Genomic DNA, 21,599 nt, shown 5'->3' with positions numbered 1-21,599 from the left:
TGAAATTAATTGTTTCCAGACGTTTCATAAATATTTCCCTATAAGTTATAAAGTTGTTTAAAATAGGAGATTCATCTTTCGAAGAGGTAGAAAAATTCAAATATCTTGGAGCAACGATAATAAATATTAATGACACTCTGAACGAAATTAAACGCAGAATAAATATGGAAAATACGTGTTATTATTCGGTTCAGAAGCTTTTGTCATCTAGTCTGCTGTCAAAAAATCTTAAAGTTAGAATTTATAGAACAGTTATATTACCGGTTGTTCTGTATGGTTGTGAAACTTGGACTCTCACTTTGAGAGAGGAACAGAGATTAAGGGAATTTGAGAATAAGGTACTTAGGAAATATTTGGGGCTAAGAGGAATGAAGTTACTGGAGAATGGATAAAGTTACACAACGCAGAACTGCACGCACTGTATTCTTCACCTGACATAATTAGGAACATTAAATCCAGACGTTTGAGATGGGCAGGGCATGTAGCACGTGTGGGCGAATCCATAAATGCATATAGAGTATTAGTTGGGAGGCCGGAGAGATAAAGATCTTTGGAGAAGCCGAAACGTAGATGGGAGGATAATATTAAGATGGATTTGAGGGAGGTGGCTTATGATGATATAGAGTGGATTAATCTTTCACAGGATAGGGACCATTGGCGGGCTTATGTGAGGGCGGTAATGAACCTACAGGTACCTTAAAAGCCATTTGTAAGTAAGTAATATTTCAGGGTCGTTTTAACAAAACTCAACAAACGCCATTTCTTTCGAATTGCGGGTTTTGAGGGATCCTGGTTAATTGTAATGAGAAGAACATGATGCAGTGCTCATAATATCATAGAACTCAACATTTTAAGTTTAAAAGAGTGGCTAAATGTAGAGAGTTGTCATAAAACTCAAGATCTCCATTTCTTAAATTTTGACAAAATTCAAGATATCCTCTAACTCAACTCAACATTACAAAACCATTGTTCGGGATTTGTGGGCAATAGAAGAGACGATAAATATTTCATTAGTGACTGCTACACGAATTAGAAATTCAAAATTACACATATATCTTGACTTTTTCCCAGAAAACTGCGGTGCTTATAGTGACGAACAGGGTGAATGTTTTCACCAATAGACTACACCCTACTATGAAGAGTCGTTACCAAGGTTACTGGAACCGTTCAATAATGGCTGATTAGTGTTTGTTTCTTTTTAGAGAGAGGGATAAGACACCGTACAAAAGGAATTAATTTTAAAATTGTAAATATTAACATCTAGGAATATTGTAAATTATTTTAGTGACATTGTTGGTTTCATTTTCATTTTCACTATCTGACCTTCCAAGGCTTGCCTATATATACAGAATAACACACAATTCACAATAATTGTTGTACATGAATGGGCACATGAAAAAAAAATATTTGTAGAAAAAAATTTAAGTTAAATACATATGTTCAATCACAAATATATAATTAAAGAATTATGTGGAGTGTTTACCATATAGGTGATTTTTTAAGATGGCAACTGAGTATTTATTTATGTTTGGACAATTTCGTCTTGAATATCTTTGCCTAATTTATATTTCCCTTTCCACGTCACAAAAAATTAAGGACTGTTCCTAGAGACCCCAACAGCAGACCTGTCACTGTGATACTCTGGACGTTGTATTTGTTACGGAAGTATAGTATTGTTGACTCGTATATTTCTTTTTTTCTCTTTATCAACATCCATAGGTTGTGCTTTGGACTGTTCAAAGCGTATTGTAGGATCGATGATCTCTGCTACAGATTTTTTCCTATTGATGGCGATGATGTCAATCCTCCGTACGCTATCTTGATCACCCAAACAATGAACTTCTTCGTAAACTTCCAAACATTTGTTTCGGAGAGTAGCATCAAGAAGGGAACGAATGATGTTATGTCGTTTTATTCTTAAGATTTCTCCCTGAGGACACCTCCCAAGAACATGAGGTAGGGATTCAAACTCACTACAGTGTCTGCAGTGGGATGTGTCTGTGTTACGTCCTGGAAGAGCTCGAACTGGCGCTACCATGGCTGTCATTTTCATCACATCTCTCCACTCTGAACTGGAAAGTCCTGGCTTTTTAATAATCCAAGCATTGGCAGATGGTACTTAAAAATAATTCAACACCCTTTCCCTTATGGAGGTATGAACACCACTCTTTATATTCGTTCTCCTTCAGATGTTGTCTTATTTGAAGAACGTTCAAATTCTTCATGGACTGGTCTAATTTCAGTTCATTAAGACAGCGATTTTCGATGTTTCTAAAATCTCTAATTACATTGACATGAGTATTACACGAATATTCTAATGATTTGTTGATGTTTAGCTGTTGTAGATAGGCCTCCCAGGAAACTCGTAAAACTGATAAACCCTTATACTCGTGGCTCGTGTATGTTATGTTATGTTTATGGCAGAAGGGCAGAGAAGGCCTGACGGACTTATCTCTACCAGGTTAAGTAAATAAATACTAAGTAATACTAATAAAATCATAGTGGGTTCTGAGTGTTATGTTATGTTTTTAAAATGAGCCATGTCTGCCAATATCGTATTACTGTCTTTTTTTTACTGCTGTGTATCTAGAAATTGTGACGTGATAGATAGAAACTGATTTTTCCACTGAATTCAGCACCCAAAATTAGGTACATCCATCCATTTACACACCAGTAGGCCTACATTAAAAAAGTTTCAATTTGTTGACTAGTGTAATTAATTATTAGAGATGAACGAAACTAACTGACGCTCTCGCTCGCTGTGTTCCTTGCATTTGTGTTTCGAGTCTCGTCATTCTCGTGCGCTTCGAGTCTCGCTCATCATTCTCGAAATAGCATTTGGTCGGCGTGGAAAGATTTCGTAACTTTGAATAACATATATCATTGGAATAAATAACATTATAAATGTTTACATGAGACAAAAAGATTGAAATAAATAACATTATAAATGTTTAAATGAGACAAAAAGAAAACAGAGCAGTATCTTAGTTATAAAAATGTTCTGGTTCTATTATATGATATTACCTATGGTTATATAAATAGAAAAAAATAATTCTAAGAAACATAAAACATAACATTAATATCTTTTACTTGAGATTGCACACTTTATCTTAAACATATGAAAAGAAAATTCCAAACCTTTTAATAAAGGTCTAGTAATTAAATAAAGACTGGGGTACGGATTATTATACACTGAAATGTAGAGTTGTTTGAAATAGGCTACTTGATTGTTTATACATATATAACAGTTGCAAAGTAGATAAAAGTTCAGTCAGGTATAAACAAGGTGGCGATTCAAGGCTGCTTGAGTCTCGGAACACTCACAACCAACCAGTCTTTACGTCAAGGACGCGACGTAATACAACATTGTCGTGCGGGTTTTCGGCTTTGCGGGCGCTGTTAGACTCGCTTTATAGTTCGTTTTTCATGTCTAGGAATTATAATAATTGTAAAACTATATCTAATCGTATCTTTGTAACTTCTATAATATGAAAGGCGCAATAAAATAAAGTAAATGTTGCTTATATTCTGTATTATGACATGATCTTTTCAAGTATACTGTACCTATATTTTTACATACTGTACGTGTACATTCTCTGATTTCATTACATAGCATTATATTTATATTGCTTTTCAAAAATAGTTTTTCTGGTCATTGTATAAAGTCGCCAACAGATATATTGTGGTACGTCTCTTACAATTCCGCGACTTTGTTACTGCTGCGGAGTTACATCCCGGATCGGATATCCTAACTGGCATCACGAAAAGTCGTGTGAGCGTGGGATCATCGCTGCGTGTTTTAAATATGAAGTGCACGGGATACATGTAATTTAAACCCTGCGTTACACGTATAATGCATGCTTTGTCAAAATAAAATTACTACTTCATGTCGTTGAACCATCGTGTGCGTGTCGGGGGTTGAGGGACGATCGATAATTGTTTTGAGAGCGAAGAGGAAAAGTACTGTATGTGTTCGTGTGGATTGCAGATGATACAAATTTTCAATTAAAATGCCTCAAAATAAGCGAGCACAAGCGGAGCAGGGGAGATAATCTCTTTTTAGTGTTATCGGTAACGATCGATGAAAGTGTAATACAAGGAAAGTAGGGTGGAAATTTCTATTCTGTCTAGATTAACATCAATGGCACGACTGTGAGTATTTCATGTCGCAAAATTAGAAGTATTTACGGAATTTGAAACACAAAAGAACATAATTAGAGGATGTTAGAGAGAGGAATGAATAGTCATAGACATGATAGGGGGCATTCGTTCAATGCCGGACGGCGGCCAGTACGGGACGATAACGTTTCTAATGGTTTTTTTTATCACTGACGAGAGATGGCAGTAACTGTGTCAATCCTTCTACTAGATATAAACTGCTACCCTTTGTTCTGAACACCTGTGTGGTGACTTTAACCGTTGATAGTGACCGTTGAAACATGTATCTGTTGGTTGTAAATTACCGGTATATCTTATTGAGATAACCTTAGTTAAGATAAAGGAAATTTTGTAAATATTATATCGTATGTCATACAAATCATTTAATTATAGTCCGCAAATTATTTTTATTACATTTATTGTAATTACAGTGATGGTTTTAGAATAATCTTGGTTTCATATCTTCAGTCGTGTCGGTTAATACGGGACACTGTTCAGTCGTGCAGTACCGGACACACTATTTTGTGGCATTTATATATTTCTTCGTAAATTAGTTTAATGTTCTGTAATTTATAGAACGTATATTACGAGTATGTCGAAAGCTAATCGTAAACCATCGAAAGGAATATTAAATCCGGATGTCAAAAATTAAAAACCCTCAAAAAATCATAAACAAACCCGTATCTTTGAAGATATTTAAACTGCTTGTATTTTGTGTGGGGGAAAAACAAAATTAAGTTTGCTTCCAATCTCGTTATGTAAAATGAGGTTTCACGAAACTTGTGATAGTGTTCCGGAAACATCAACAACCCGCCTCTTGGAAAGAGGGCCACATATGAGTCGTTGGGAGCAGAAATGGGCAATGATGGTTAAAGTAAACATTCTATAAAATACAGTGCAAAGTAGCAATTAATATTCAATTCATTTAAACTATTAGTAGTCAGTGGATAACATGAAGGACATATTAATTGCTACTTGCGCTACATTTTACAGAATTTTTACTTTAAACCCCATTACCCAACTCTGACTTACACCACTTCTGCTCTGAACGGCTCATATGTAAAAATTATTCTTCTGAGATATTTGCTTTTAAAGTTTCAAAAATGATGTAGTAAATTCAACTTTTCATAAGTTCTTTTCTTCAAGCTAACCACATTTAAAGGTTTTCTTTATTAATAAGAATACATTTTAGAGAAATATTCATTATTTTAGTAGTATTTTGTTCTTGTGGCCATATTGAAATAAAACTACATAAAATATTTTAGTTATGTCCAAGTGTATTTCACTAAAACAAATTACAATTTTCGATTTGAAATCATATGTAATTCTGGATCATAACATAAATATTACAGTTTTAATTGGGGCAAAATTAATAACAGAACTATGAATGGAAGTTACTTTAATTTACACATAAACATCCAAACGTCTCCCTATGACATTTTTTTTCCAAATACGGCCAAAAATTATTATTCAATGTTATTCTTTACCTCGACAGAAAGAGTAAGGTTCTTGCACATACGGCATTGAAGTAACGGACAAAATAGTGAAAGATGGTGTATATAACAAAGAAACTATAGTGATCTAAAAAGAATCCTTATTAGCACTGTCATTAAACTTTCAATAAAACATGGCAGAGTGGGTGGGATAAAACAATGAGACGCGTAAAACCTGAATATTTTCTCTCAAGCATCCCAGAGGAATAATATTACTAACATGATTCCCAGTATTTATACCATTACTGCAGGACGTGGGAAAATCCGAGCCTACTTCCAAAGATTGAAAATCATGGCCAACTGAAATTTCCCTTGAGATACTGATGGCCAGACTGTTCCAGTTTTTATTTCAGCACTCAACCACAGTCTAGTATATACAGTCGCGAAGTTTGGGGTGATTTTTTGCATTTCTCGCGATAGTTGCTAGCCGCTTGGAGCGCTGTGTGTACTACGAACAATAGACTGTGTCACTGCCATCGTGATCTAATACAGGCCGGAAGGCAGACCATGTGACTCGCTTAACCCGATCACGAAGGGCGGCGTTTCAACCATATAAATTAATTGGAATGCATAAAAAGTAACATATATTTCTCTAAAATGTAGTGTAATTGCATTAATAAAATTTAACACAATGATTAGGAGATACTTCAGACATAATCCCTTGCGAGTTAAGGTGTAATATTATTTTTGGTGAGAAAATTACGTTGTTCGTATGTGTAATAGACCTACCTGCCTTTATTTCGATTAAATATTGCGAAATTCTTGTACATTCATTTATGCAAGATTCAATAATTTTCAGTTGCACCATACATATATTTAGATATGTTGAAATTATAGGTTATGTTTACTGTCCCAGTTGCCCCTTTCTGTCTAATTTTAGTGGTCTCCAATGCCCTGCCATTCATATGGAAATATTATAGGTTATGTTTACTATATCTTATATTCCTAAATTCGCAATTATTCATTATAATTAAGCATAATGTCATGTATGATAATGCACACATTCAATTTGTCTGTATTTTAATACTACAATTGAGTATTGAATTATTGTATTTATCTACTATCTAAGAGACGAAGTAACAATCGTACGTATACTAATTTCATAAGAGTGGTATGATAAATTTTCTGTCCTTATCAAGGAAGGTAGATGTGCTATATTAAAATCACAATATAAATTCTTTTTTATTAAACCTCAAAATAGCTTCCATTCTAAACTTAAAATGTTGATGCGAAAAGATTATGTTAACATGTAAAATTCTCTTCACATTAAAATAACACAGTTTTGTAATTATTTCTGCAACATATAATGCAACAATAATTAAAGGGAACTGATGGACACATTACACTAAATAAAACTTAGCTATGATACGCAATAAAGTTATAATATAATAATTCACTGAGCTCCATACACTGAAATAGAAAACCCGAACATATATTACGGCCTGGTCTAGATCGAAAAGGCATTGACTGTGCCGTATTTCGCATTGTTGTGAAAAGTTGTGTAAACTGTGAAATGTTCGTTATCGGTTGTAATAACTGTAAATGGCTAAAATACAATAATTTGAGTAATAATATGGGACAAGGAGACGTTTGTTGCACTATAAATTCTAAGAAAAAGAGGTCAGAGTTATCTTTCCGAAAGATCCAGGAAGGTGAGTTTATAAAATATAATATATACTTTATTAAAATAAGATATGAACCTTATGTATTTCGTATTTCAATAGTGGAAGGAAGGTGTTAATTTTTCAAAAGAACACGATATCAAATGTACAATACATTTTATCGTCTGCTAGGGAAAGAATCTGTGATGAGGCAATAGTAGCGATCCTGGTGGCTAGCAACTAATCTATGGATGCATATTTCAACTGTCTATGTTTGCATATTTAGTAAGTATTGAGCTTCGCAACTGCATATACTAAACTATGACTCAACTATCAATATTCAAAGAGAAACTCTCAGAAACAGTGTTGTACAAACAAGTGGTTGTCTAGTAAATAAAAGTTAATTGCTGAAGAAACATGTGAAGGGTTCAGAACCATAGTGGGCCAAGCGCCATTTACTAAACCGTAGAAAACAAGGGTTAAAATGAAGTTATTACCATAATTCAATGCAGCCATATAGCAAGTAATATTATATATACACAATAAAACTGAATTATATGTCAATCTTCATTAAACTATGGCATTCACTTAACTTTAACCCTTGCTTTCTCCGTTTTTAATAAATGGCGCTTGGCCCACTATGGCTCTGAACCCTTCATATCAAGTAGTTCTCACGTTTAACAAATTTTATACATTTTCAACAAATTCAAATAATTGCTAATATATATCGTTAAATGAATATCATACACATTATTACGTCCATTCGTGTACTAATACATTCAGTTAATATTTAGTCAAGCGATTAAGCACTCGTGAAATAATATATTTATTGGTCTTAGGGGCCAGTATAATAAAAATTGAGTGTAGACTTTCAAATGACAGTAGCAATATGTATTCATTACTAATGAAATTTGTACTTCCCTAGTTACTATTGTAGCCTATACAAATTCCTAGAGAAAACGTGGCAGTTTCTTGCAGACATTTTTAAACCTTACCTCAGTGAAATACACGCAAAAAAGATTGAAGGCAAAATGCATTTCTTCCGTGATATAAATTGTACTTGTTTTTTTTTTATCAGCTATGCTATTAAAAGTGAGAGTGAACTCAATTGAATTGTGATAGTTATTTAGAATTACACAATTTAAAACACTTTTAAAATTTGATATTCACTTACTGGCCTAGTATTCTAGAAGATTGATTAGTAAAAATAAAAGCTGTAATAATTGATATGTGTTTTGTATCATGGAGAGTTGGTACTTATCGCATGCAAAATAATGATAAAAAACCTATCTTCTAGTAGTAATAAATGAAATACCATTTATCCCAGCTCTTTCTCTTTTTTAGTGATGTGTGTATTCACATTAAAATTAAAAAAATTTGGTTACTCTAGAGCAGAGGTTCCCAACCAATGTGTCGCGACACACTGGTGTGTCGCGCAGCCTCATGGAGTGTGTCGCGAAATTTTGGATTTTAAAAATAAATTTTATGCCATCCAGAAAGTCTCATTATAACACATTTCGTATTTTTTAAATTTACAACGGTGTCTTTGTTATGGCACATTCTATTTTGAGACAGACTTTACCAATGAACACCTGCAACAATGTTCAGTTTAATTTTTGTTCCTGGGGTTTAATTCCAAAGAAAGTAAACACCTGCAACAAAGCATTGTAATTCGTTTTACTCTCCTCACTTGGTAATAATCAGAGTCTAGAATCGTTAGAACAGATAGTGAGATTATTTTACCGAAAGTGCTTTATTTAGATTTTTATGGATAAATTTTTAATTAAAAGAACACAATCTGAATTAAGTTATGGGTTAGATGACAGCAGTGCTAATTCAAATAATGTGAGCGAAGTTCCCTTCAGGGTTTTCAAAAACGTACTGCGTTTCGTAATTATAGTAATGAGTACTTGAAATATGGTTTTACGTGGCGTGGAGATTAATATAAACAAACTCCCGAGTGTCTTATATGCGGAAATGTTCTGTCAAAGCAGTCGATGGTGCCGAATAAACTAAAACGATATTTAGAACTGTCGTTTTCAACGTCATGCTTATATGAATCAGCATTTTCTACCATGAAATAGTGAACAGACTGCTTCATCTCTAAGATGATTTATGTGTTGGCCTGTTAATCATAAGGCCACGTATAGAGGAACTCTATGCAACCCACCAAACGAAGACTTCACATTAATTTAAATAGGTGAGTTTCTAAAAAGATAATAAAAATCTTTAATCGGACATACAGCATAGACAGGTTGAGATTTTTCACACAAACCTTCGTTTTTATTTCTAATGCCACTCAAGTTGCTGCTTGTTTTTTTTTTTTTTTAATTTTCGATTGCGTGTTGTATATATATAATTGCCATCAATAGAAGAACCCAGAAAGCGATTGTCTTAGACCCTACGATTTGCTTTGAACGAGACACAAATCAAGCACTGCAGATAAATGATGAGGGGTTGTTTACCAAAATTTACATGTAATACCCTTAAATCCTTTCAAATTCCCTTTTATGTGGTTTAGAAGCTCGTAATGGAAATTCTGAAGGCCTCTCTTCAAATTCTACACTATCATCTATATGTTAACACGTAAATTTTTGTTTTAATGTACAAATCGAATCATTATTTTGCTCGTTTCATTTCCCTTTATCTTTTATGTTTGTTAATTCCGGATCCCAGTGATCAACCTCACTTGAGGACGGATGATTTGAAATAAATCTTAGTAGCAATACTGGATGTCCGACACTACACAGAAATTGTTACAAACGCTATTTTCTAACGGAACGCTCTGGAACGGCATTCTGATACCTTTTTCTTACATTTTTCATCATGGAACCGAAATATGTGTAAATAACTATGTTTTTAATATTATTTTTCTTTGAATTTCTCTTAGAACTCGAAAGTCTTAGTTGGACGAATAGGAGGTTGAAAACGACAAAATTCCCGTGCAGTGAACAGTAACAATATCCCCGTCCACTATAAAATATTCTACACAGAGTTCCACCACCTTTTTCTCCAGAAGAAAAGCACTGGTTGATATTATTATATCACTATTTTTAATAAACACAACTAAGTGTATCGCGATATCGTGGGCGCTCAGTAAAGTGTGTCGTCAGTCAAAAAAAGTTTGGGAACCACTGCTCTAGAGTAAAGTAGGGTAAAGTATTTTGAATGCGATAAGTACCAACTTTCCTTAAACATATCACAAAGAAGTTGTAATATTTATTTTACCATTTCTTTTTTACATTTTCTGTTATTACATTCCTGCAGAGTATTTCTATCAGAAGTTCCAAATATTCACTTCCGAAATTCTTCACTTTCTTCGAGTTTTTCCTCGAAAAAATTACCACAATTCACACTGCGAGCAGAGTATTGTTTTCTCCAGACACGTCAATCCAAAAGGTAGAATGCTGGCCTTATATCCACGTATCCTAGCACAGGTGAACATATGGTCAGTACGACTTTTCCCCAGCCGATATAGGAGGCTAATGGAATCGGATTTTGTTAGTAACTCTAGCCCCGAAAATTCGTCGGAATGCTGGGTGGGCATAGGTCACATATTGCTAGAGATTTCATGAGACAATTTCTTCTCCTTTGAAACTGGAACCAGAGATCAATTCAATATCACTACTCCAAGACATGGCGCCTTGAAGTAGAACCTACTGTACGATACGGAACGCCAATCCCTGCGGACAGGTCCAACAACGAGATTCTCAATTTACAAGTAGGCCTATAAGAAACATATCAAATATGTTGTACATAAAATTTGCAATGTATAGAAAACAGATTAATTCAATTTACATTATACACAATTCATGAGTTGAGCTATATAAATTTGTACAAAAGAAAGTAAGTAGATTGATTCAATTTACAAATATAAACATTCATCTGTTATGTAGAAGCTGTTAGTGTGTATAAATTTGGTTAATTCTGTTCTGAAACTTTTCTCATTGCCCTTCAAAACGCTTTAAGATAATTAGGCAGTTCATTGAAGACCGTAGTACTTGAATAGTCAACTCCATTTTTATTTACAAGATTAGACTTACAGAGGATAGATTGAGATCTAATTTGGGGTTTGTATTAAATTACTAAAATTTTTACTTATTTACAAATAGTTTTTAAAGAACCCGGAAGTTCATTGCTGCGCTCACATAAGTCCTACATTGGTCCCTATCCTGAGCAAGATTAATCCAGTCCCTAGCATCATATCCCAGTCTCCTAACAACCATTTTAATATTATCCTCCCATCTATGTCTCGGCTTCTTCATAGGTATTTTTATGAACACGTTTATTTATATTAAATGTGTCTCGGTTTTTAATATAAACCATTATTAGGGGAAGATTGTACAGTGGAAGCTCTTAAATTCGACAGAAAACAAGTTCGACATTCTATAGTTCGACTGCTTACGTAGGAGAATTAGACACGCCCCTATACGGGCACTAAGAAATGAGTTTGCCATTTGAATAGGAATTGGTTCTGTGTCTTGTAGTGATACTTTTGTTAAAGGAAAACAGAATATTTTATTGATTAGGACATCCATATTTAATCACTGATTTTAAATTAATGAACTCTTCTTTTTCCATTTGAGAATTTTGCCTTTTGTGAGACGGAAGTGTCGCAACCCACTGTGGTACTAGAAGCGCATACACAAGTCTCGGGGCGGGCAGGAAATGCAAGTACAGTACTGTATTCGTTATTGGATAACCATTAAGAATTTGTATTCATTTCACCTGCCACACCCACTACTCTTATTAGACTACACGTTCAATTCTTTTCAGTCGAACTTAGGAGAGTCCACTGTACTCACAAAATAAGATCAAAATCTATAAATTTTGGACAATCGCCCGTTTTTCACATTTAAAAATCTACGGGAGGGATTTATAACTTATTAAGTGGAAAATTAATGTGTATTGAGATTAAAATAAAACTAATTTTAAGTCTTACTTTTTATATACTTTTTAAAATAATTCAGCTTTTTGAGATCATTTTAAAAGTATTTTAGGTAATTAAAATCCTGCCCCTAACGATCATTAGTTTTAATAACCGATATTTGCTATTCATATTATTAAACACGAATAAAATCCATTATATATTGTAGGAAAATATCCCTTATACTAACTGAAGAGCAGACGGACAGCGTAGAAAAAAAATACTCTTATCAGAAAATTTATATTTCCATTTCAATTTCGAAACTCTATTCTACATTATCACAAAAAGTTTTCCTTTCCTTTTCGCATAATGAGGAAATTGAACTCAGACTGAAATTTATGAACAATAAAATTACCTTCATATTATAATCACAATCATACCAAAGCAATGAAATTCATTTCTATACAAATGTGAGATGCGGCCAGGTGAGAAATACAATTTACTCTGCATCAAGCAGGTATTGCGGAAAGACAAAAGGCTACGTCTCCGCCCTACTGAGTGTAATCCAAAAGCAGTCTCATTTAAACTCTCCCCCTCTTACATTCTCTCTCTCTCTCTCTCTCTCTCTACAGAGAGAATAGAGGAGATGGAATGAGATTTCAAGGCACGAGGGTGGAATTCTATCGGCAAATTCGAATTTCTAAGATGACTGCTTAATCTTCTGCTTACATTACAACTTCAGAAGAACTCAGCCGATGGTTTCTTACGAGATGGACACAGGTTCGACCTCAGACACATCATGTAAAATATTTAGTCGGCATTAGAGGGACGTAGGCAAGGTTTTGAATCTCTCCTTCAAATTTAAAAAAAAAATGACATATTTAGATTTGAGTACTTTCTTTTATCAATAATCATTTTACTTTCTCTAACTCTTTACTGTCAGAGTAACAAAATTTACATCGAGATAAGGCATAATTTTCCTACCCCTCCTTCAATAATAATCCCTGTGCTCGGTACTGCGGCACATTCGAATTATAACAAAGCTTTCTTTATTACAGAGAGACCTACCGCCTAGTACCGGCCCTGTAATAAAATGAAGCTGACGCAATACGAAATTGAAAAGGTTGTTTTGACAGTTTTGGAGTGCAGGTATTGAATATTGTGCATTGTCGATTTTAAACATATTGTTATGCCCCAGAACTAAAGAGCGCCCTGTAGCATGATTTCCTGTGGAGTATTAAATTTGAAACAAGAACAGTGTCAGCGCAATACATGGTTTTTTTTTTTAACACGTTTATTTGTCACGTACAATTTTTACATGATATATGACATGAGTTATATAACACTATTTATACTACAATACCTGAGATCTTGTGACACATTAATGACATAATAAACATTATTTTATGACATTACGCAAAAGAACAATTTGAAGTTTGTACTACGTTAAAATCTGCCAAACTATGACATTTATTTTGGCATTATATGAACATATGAAACAAAATACTGTAATGCTAAAATATATTCGATCTTAAATCATTTTTGAAGGCTTCCATCACTATTTACAAAATAACTTTTGGAAACTACACCTACAGTTAATATGGTAGCAATTTAAAAGATATATGTATATACATAGGCCTATATATTAACAGAGTACAATTAATTACGTAAATTATTCACATAATCGCCGTATCTTTTTATACCAATTACTGAATTTTATTTTCATATATTGAGAATGTTTTTCTTATGTTCAATTATTAACAAATTGTTACGTCCTTTTCTTCTCAGTTTCCTTTCAGCTTCCATTAGTAACTTTTGTAGTCCAGCTATCGTTGGATTGTTGTCACTGATCATGTAGTGTAAGTATCCCATAATTATCCATGTTAATGCGAATTTATTGCTGTGGGTGGGCATTTCCAGTTGAAGTACCATCCTTCGAACGTCGTTCGGGTTGTCCGTGTGAGAGGCATTTATTAGTTTTCGACACAACCAAGACCATACTACAGGTCGGCATGTTGTTAATCGATGGTGAAGAGTATCAAAACTGCCACAGTGTTGACATAGAGGTGAGTGCGTGATGTTATGGTGGTACTTTTTTGCTTCTGTGGGAACAATATCATTTACTACTTTATATGCACTTGTTTTCCAATCAGTTGAAATATTTGGTAGTGTGAAGATTTTCCATATTCTTTTCCACTTCATATTCGGGTATTTGGTCATAATGGAGGGAACGGTTTCTTTAACAGCTAATAATGACGTATATATTTCCTTTGTGGTCATAGACTCAGGATCGTTGAGAAGCCGTTCTGGTATTTTATTCAGGCACATTTTTATCCTTCGGAATATGGGATGTTGCAAAGTAAAACCTATTAATTCAGATGTAATAGAATGTTTATATTTATTTTTCCTTTGCAGTAGTGTTTTAATGAGTAGAGCTTTGCTTTTATTATTAACTGCAATCAGACCGCATCCACCTTGTTCTGTCCGTTTCCACAGTTGAGATTTAGCAATTTTATAAATATGTCCTGTCCACAGGTAATAAGTAATTCCCAATTCCATACGTTGAGCTACATCTTCTGGCAGAGGTATTATTTGTGCGATGTACCAAACTTTAGATAGTATAAATAAATTTATGTTCCATATTTTTTGTATCAGGTTTAAGTTCCTAGTGAGCTGTTTCGAGAACATGTAACGGATTGTGTTTAAAATTGGATTCCAATTTAGTTCTATCATCTTCTTTATATCTGTGTGTATGAACATGCCAAGTATTTTAACAAACTCTTTAATTGGTATATTCGCCATAGTTAGAGATGGTGGCCAACGTCCCAAGGGTAGCAAGTTTGACTTCCTGAAATTTATGTTAGCAGTAGATGCCATTACATAACGGTGTAGGACCTGATGAAGAACGGGAAGTTGCTGCTCCTTTCTTAACAAAATAACCATATCATCCGCGTAAGCCAATGTTGTGAACAATTTATTATTACAATTCTCGGTATGAAGATTATGGTGAATCATTCTAATTAATGATTCTGTACAGATGGTATAAAGTAACATTGACAAGGGACAGCCTTGTTTGATTCCACTTGCCAGTCTGATTGGTTTTGTAAAAAATCCATTCACTTGTATGCGGGAGTGTGCATTCGAGTACATAAGACGAATGACATTGATAATCATTTCCGGAATGTTCATCCTTTTCATGGTTTTAAATAGATATTGGTGATTGATATTGTCAAATGCTTTTTGGAAGTCTAACGAAAGTAGTCCAGCCGATTCATGTCTATTGGTATCAAAATAAAATACTGTATCTCGTAATGCTTCCAGGTTGTCAGTTATTTTCCGTCCCGGTATTCCACATGTTTGTTCTTCCCCTATAAGCTCCTTTAAGTGAAATCTGATTCTATTTGCTATAACTTTGGCAAATAGCTTGCAATCTGTATTCAATAGGGCTATAGGTCTATAATCTTGTATAGTCTGTGCTTGTGACAGTTTAGGAATTAGAATGATAATACCTTCATTGAATCCCATCGGTTGTCCTGTCGTATGTAAAAGTTCATTGAAAAGTTTGGTTAGCGGTTCTTTAATAATGTTCCAGTATATTTTATAAAAATTATACCCAATACCGTCAGGTCCTGGTGCTGATTTTGAACTGGCAGTCTTGAGTGCTAATAGTATTTCTTCAGAGGTTACTGGTTGTGTAAGGGACGATGCTTCTTCATCAGAGAGAGAAGATGTTACATAGTCCAGTATTTTATCTTGCTCATCAATGTTAACCTGTTTAGTTGCAAACAATTGCGTGAAATGTATTTCTGCCTGGTGCATTATATCTTTGGTCGAGGTGATTAACCCATTATCTCCACTTGTTAGTGAGTGTATATATTTGTTTGACCCTTTCGACTTTTCAGATGCTAAATGATATAATGATCCACGTTCATCATCTGCAACTGATGTAGTGCGTGATCGAATTTTAATGCCATCCATAATGTATTCTTGTATTTGCACAATTTTTGTTTTAATGTTTTTAATTTCCGCATCCACATCCTGACCAGCACGTTGCTTCATCAGTAGTTCTTGTAATAATCGGTAATAAAATTCACTCATATTTTTCCGTTCACGAGCTTTACCAATACCAATATATTTAAAAAAGGACCTAATGGTAGGTTTATATATGGTAAGCCATTTTTGTATATTTGTTAGTGCGCGGTTGTTCGCTCGTTTGTCAGCTGCTTTCCATCTCAGCATAAACTCTTCTTTGATTTTGTCATCATACAGTAAGGATTCATTTAACTTCCAATAACCTCTTCCATGTGGTGGTATGGTATTATCGACCTCCATTTTAACTAGTAGAGCATGATGATCACTGAAGACTGCTAGTTGTACTTGTGCATTAAGAATGTTATCTTTTAGCTGTTTATTCACATAAATTCTGTCAAGACGAGAAGCAGCCTGACCTCTATGAAAAGTAAATTGTACATTGTTTCCATGAACAACTTCCCAAGCATCTAAAAGTTTTAATTCATTACATAGTCTTTGTAAATTTGGAGATGGATGATATTCACCTTTCTGATCCCTTGCATTTAACACGTTATTAAAGTCGCCACCCAAAATTAAGGTATTATACTTATGCCTTAGATAAAATGGTAATTTTTGAGCAATCATTTGTTCACGTAACACCCTGTTGTTGGAACCAGATGGTAAATACAGATTGACTATTAAAGCACCATTGTTAAGCAATAATGACGTTATTCTACCACTTTGATGTTGTTCATAAAGTTGTATTGATAATCCACTGCGGTAAATTATAGCTGTTCCTCTGTTTGCATCACCAACATTCACTATCGAATTATACTGCGGACCTATAAAATTGAAATTCTCAATATTGACTTCCTGTAACAATAAGATATCAATATCATTGTTATAGAGAAACTGCTTTAACAACTGTTGTTTTGGTTGACTTCTTAGGCAGTTTATGTTTAAGGTAGCGTAATTAACTACAAACTGCATAATAATCAGGTAGATGGCACAGTTAAGTCGCAGCCACATGATTATTCTGATGCAGCTCTATTATTTGATTAGAAAAGAAATTATTTACTTAAGAGTGGAAAACCCAGTTTGGTTTCTTCACGAGGTTTAGGTTTCTCTTTTCTATATGGATGTTGTCTTGTTTTGGCAAAAGCTGATGTTTTATTTGGTACCTGTATATCTTCGTCTTGTTCCATTACTTTCGTACTTTCTTCGTCCATCATATCGTCGCTCCAGGATCGTGTCAAGGGATCTTGTTTATTTCCGTCATCTGTCACAGTGGAGTCAGTATCTGGGATTGCCGCTTCTGCTGCTTGTGTCTGCGTAGTTACTACCGCGGGAGGCTCTGTTAGAATGTTAACAGCTGTTCGTCGTAATCGTGGGTCACGCGAGTGTTTTATCTGCATAACTTCTGGTGTTGTGTTATTTGACTGTTTGTGTGTTTCCTGTACACTAGATTCGTCCTCTTGTCGTAATTTTTTGTTGCTAGACCCTTCATTTCCCTCTCGTTGGTCAACATTACTGTTAATGTCAGTGGGCATTGGCTGAACATTCATAATATTTTCTGTGCTTGGAATTGTATGTTTACAAGTATCACCTACCTCCGTACTGCCTTGAAGATCGCCATCCGTTGGAATATCCATATGTTGAGAAGAAACTGCCTCAGGAGCTGTTGAATCTTGTATGGAAGATGTTTGATTCTCTTTGAGTAGAACATTTTCACAATTTATGAGTGTGTGTTGCCGAACAATGTCACTTAATAGTCTATTCTTGTTATGGGGTCGGATGGGTAACGTAGTAAATTGTTGTTTACATTCTTGTTTGAAATGTCCTGGTTCACCACACCGAAAACAAACTTGTATTTGCCCCGGATAAGTTAAAGATGCTGTGTACATGCCGATTTTCAATAATGTGGGTATCGGAATTTTAATATCCATCTTTACAGCTTTCACTCCATTGTTGACCGGTAGGGGATACTGATCATTCCATTTCTCAGACCTAATATCATGAATCTGTCCATATTTACTGAGGGTATTACTAATAATTATGTTGGGTATTTCAGGTGGAAGATTGAAAATTCGCACTATCGTACTTTGGATATCCGCCGCACTTACAACGATCTGAATTTCTTCTCCCGATTCATATTTAAACATCTTGTCTCCTTTGTGTTCATTCAACAGTTTATTATATAAAGTCACGGAAACTAATTTCAGATAAATTGCAAAATCTCTGTTATGTAACTGTATGGTATCTACTTGATCTGTATTAACACGCATTGTTTCCACTAGCCATTGATGTATTTCATACGCCGATGGTTTTTTTGCCGTAGCAGGAAATTTGATTTTTAAAGTATTGATTCTCTTATAAGATTCCATATTGCTTTTTTAATTACTGTAAATCTCAATAAACAATCACTGATGTATACCTAATTATGCAGTAAGTCACTTTTACTGTTTGTACACTATTATCTGTTCACTATACTGACTGAAGCACAAATACACTGATACTAACAGCGAGTACAGAGTTTGTTTACAAGACGTCCGACCGCTGCCACAATCAAGTCGAGACTCAGATTAAAACGCGCAATCCAATCCCAGCTTGCGAAGAAATAGATGCTTAGCCAGCGTTAGAGAGTTTGTCGCGCGTGTGGTAAAACACTGACTACGATAAAAGTATTCTAACGCCACAGATCATTGCTGGACTAATCGCATTGGTCCAGTAGAACAAAGCATGCATTTTAATTGGTTAAATTATATCACGCATTGTTCGAACTCTTTTCTTACGCGTAGTCTCATTAAAGCGACTTATCACTATATTGCATTGAATCGGATTAAATATAATATATGTTTGATTAAGACGACATCTGTAAGCACGTAAAATCAAAAGAGGTTTTAAGCCCATCTCACCTGGTGGATGGCGTGGTCGGTACCCCGGGCGGAAAAACCGATAACGAAACATAAAAAGTGTTTGTGAGGAGATGCTGGAGGCGAGTTGAGACTGACGGAGAGTGTTAATCGGGTCTTTGAAGTGAAGAAGCAGACGGTAGCGTTATGGACGTCAGCCCATGAAATATCTTGTAAGTAACTTTAATGTACATTTTGTAAATTCATAATAAATCAAGTAGAGTTTCCAATTGCAATCAATTCAGACTAAGTTTAGTAACCATGTAGTTTTCCTATAGTATCCTGAGAGCTCCAGCTCTTCCAGTAAAATCGTTTCCATTGTTGAGTAAACTGGTGGTGTCAGAAATCCTGATAAGTATGAGCAGAAGTCGAACGCAGTAGCTATCCGGTTAGCAAATAATGCGACCTAAGTAACGGTCGCACAACTATATTTTAAGAGGGGTATTCACCCGTTCGCTAGAGTTCTGACTTCTCTGTGAAATGTTCGTTTAAGGTTTTGTGCATTTGACAGTTCATATTTTAAATATAACTTCACATAATTATTCCGAGCTCTTTGATGACTGCATAGCTCAATTTTACAGTGTTTTTTTATAATGAAGCCGCTTAGTGCTTCTGACGAGGTTAGTAAACATTTCACATTGGCAAATGTTTCTTTGCAGCCGCAGCGTGACGGTGTTGTTGCAGAATTAGTGTCACTCCCTCTGTGAAAACTCAGCTGCTGCTGCTGGATATAAAAGTAATAATACTTACCTACAAATGGCTTTTAAGGAACCCGCAGGTTCATTGCTGCCCTTACATAAGCCCACCATTGGTCCCTATCTTGTGCAAGATTAATCCAGTCTCCAACATCATATCCGACCTCCCTCAAATCCATTTTAATGTTATCCTCCCATCTACAGCTCGGCCTCCCCAAAAGTTTTTTCCCTCCGGCCTCCCAGCTAACGCTCTATATGCATTTCTGGATTCACCCATACGTGCTACATGCCCTGCACATATCAAACGTCAGGAGATTTGAACTTGACCGCATTATTTAGACGAAGAGGAATTCGAACTCACGTCCTCTCGAAGTGTCGCGCCAGGAGTTCAGCCGTTACACTTTAGGTACGGCGGTGGTGGTTATGCTTTGATCTCATTTGTTTCAGTTGTGAAATATAGTAATATATAAAGAAAGTTTAGTATTTTTGAGAAATTTGGAGCACTACTTTCAGTTCTTGTTCTCAAGAAGAGGAATATTGAAAACTTTCATTATAAAAATAAAATCTGGCGAACAAAATAAAATAAATCATTTATATGTTATATTCTACTAATTTTTACGTAACGTAACATAGATTTTCTATGTTTAATCTTTCGTACACTACTTTTAATACTTGAATATAAATAATTGAATAAATGGCGATCTTACGCGTGTTAATTATGTAAGCATATGTGGCTTACAGCTGTTTCGGTGGTACCTGACACCATCCTCAGAGCCTACTAGATCTCGGCGCTATCTCAACAACAGGCAGCGAAGTTAAGATAGTGCCGAGATCTAGTAGGCTCTGAGAATGGTGTCAAGTAACACCGAAACAGCTGTAAGCCACACATGCTTACATAATTAACACGAGTAAGATCGTCATTTAATCAATTATTTATAGATTTTCTACCAAAGAATCCTATATTAACCGTGACCTAACAAGAATTTAAACTTACTATACCTCTAAAAATATCTCACATTTGTACATAGCACCTAGCTGTCTGAATAGTAATCCACAGAGTCAAAATCAATTCACAATTATTAATATTTGTGTGTTCTATTTCTTTACAAATTTAAACACTATCTCATATAGTCAAACTCAGTACTCGTGTCCGATCAAGTGATTCAGTTTTCATACAGAAGCAATTTCTGAGCTTCACAATAGATTTCCTTGAATGAAATAAGAATATATTACATTGTCTCAAAATTCACATCGGAAATGAATCACCTTCACTTGTTTCTTTGTTGTTTCATTTTCAACTTATATCTAACATTTCTGACATTTTGGACATGCAGTACTGAAGAACAGATATATTTTAACTACGTTACGTAAAAACAAAGACAGAAGATTTTCTTTACAACTGAAGCAGGTCAGGAAATTGAATGGCAATTTCATACGATCAGTTATTACGGTTTATATTATCCTGATTGATTCTTCACCGCAGTAAAGTCGTCCTTGGTGGTCTTGTGGTTAGTATATCATTCATGATATCCACAGGTCTCGGATTCAATCCTAACCGAAGGCGAATTATTAAAAAAAGGCAACATCCTTAGCAGTTCCTTTTGGAAATTCAGTAAAGCCGAGAATGGCATGTTACTCAATAAGCTTAGAGGCCTATCAGTAGTCTAAGTGCATGTAGATTGTTCCGCATTTCACTCTATATAATCTATCCAGTTCATTCACAGTAGCATTTGTGTGTAATATAAATTTTTAGACTAGACCTGAATAAAATAACGGGTAGATATGTCTTCTAGCTTAAAAACATGTGATTGTTTTCCAAAAAATAACTATAGGCCAAAAAGTAAAAATTTGAGATATTAAGC

The sequence above is a fragment of the Periplaneta americana genome, chromosome 14 (assembly GCF_040183065.1).
Source record: "Periplaneta americana isolate PAMFEO1 chromosome 14, P.americana_PAMFEO1_priV1, whole genome shotgun sequence".
NCBI lineage: Eukaryota > Metazoa > Arthropoda > Insecta > Blattodea > Blattidae > Periplaneta > Periplaneta americana.
Note: the sequence above shows the minus strand (reverse complement) of the source record.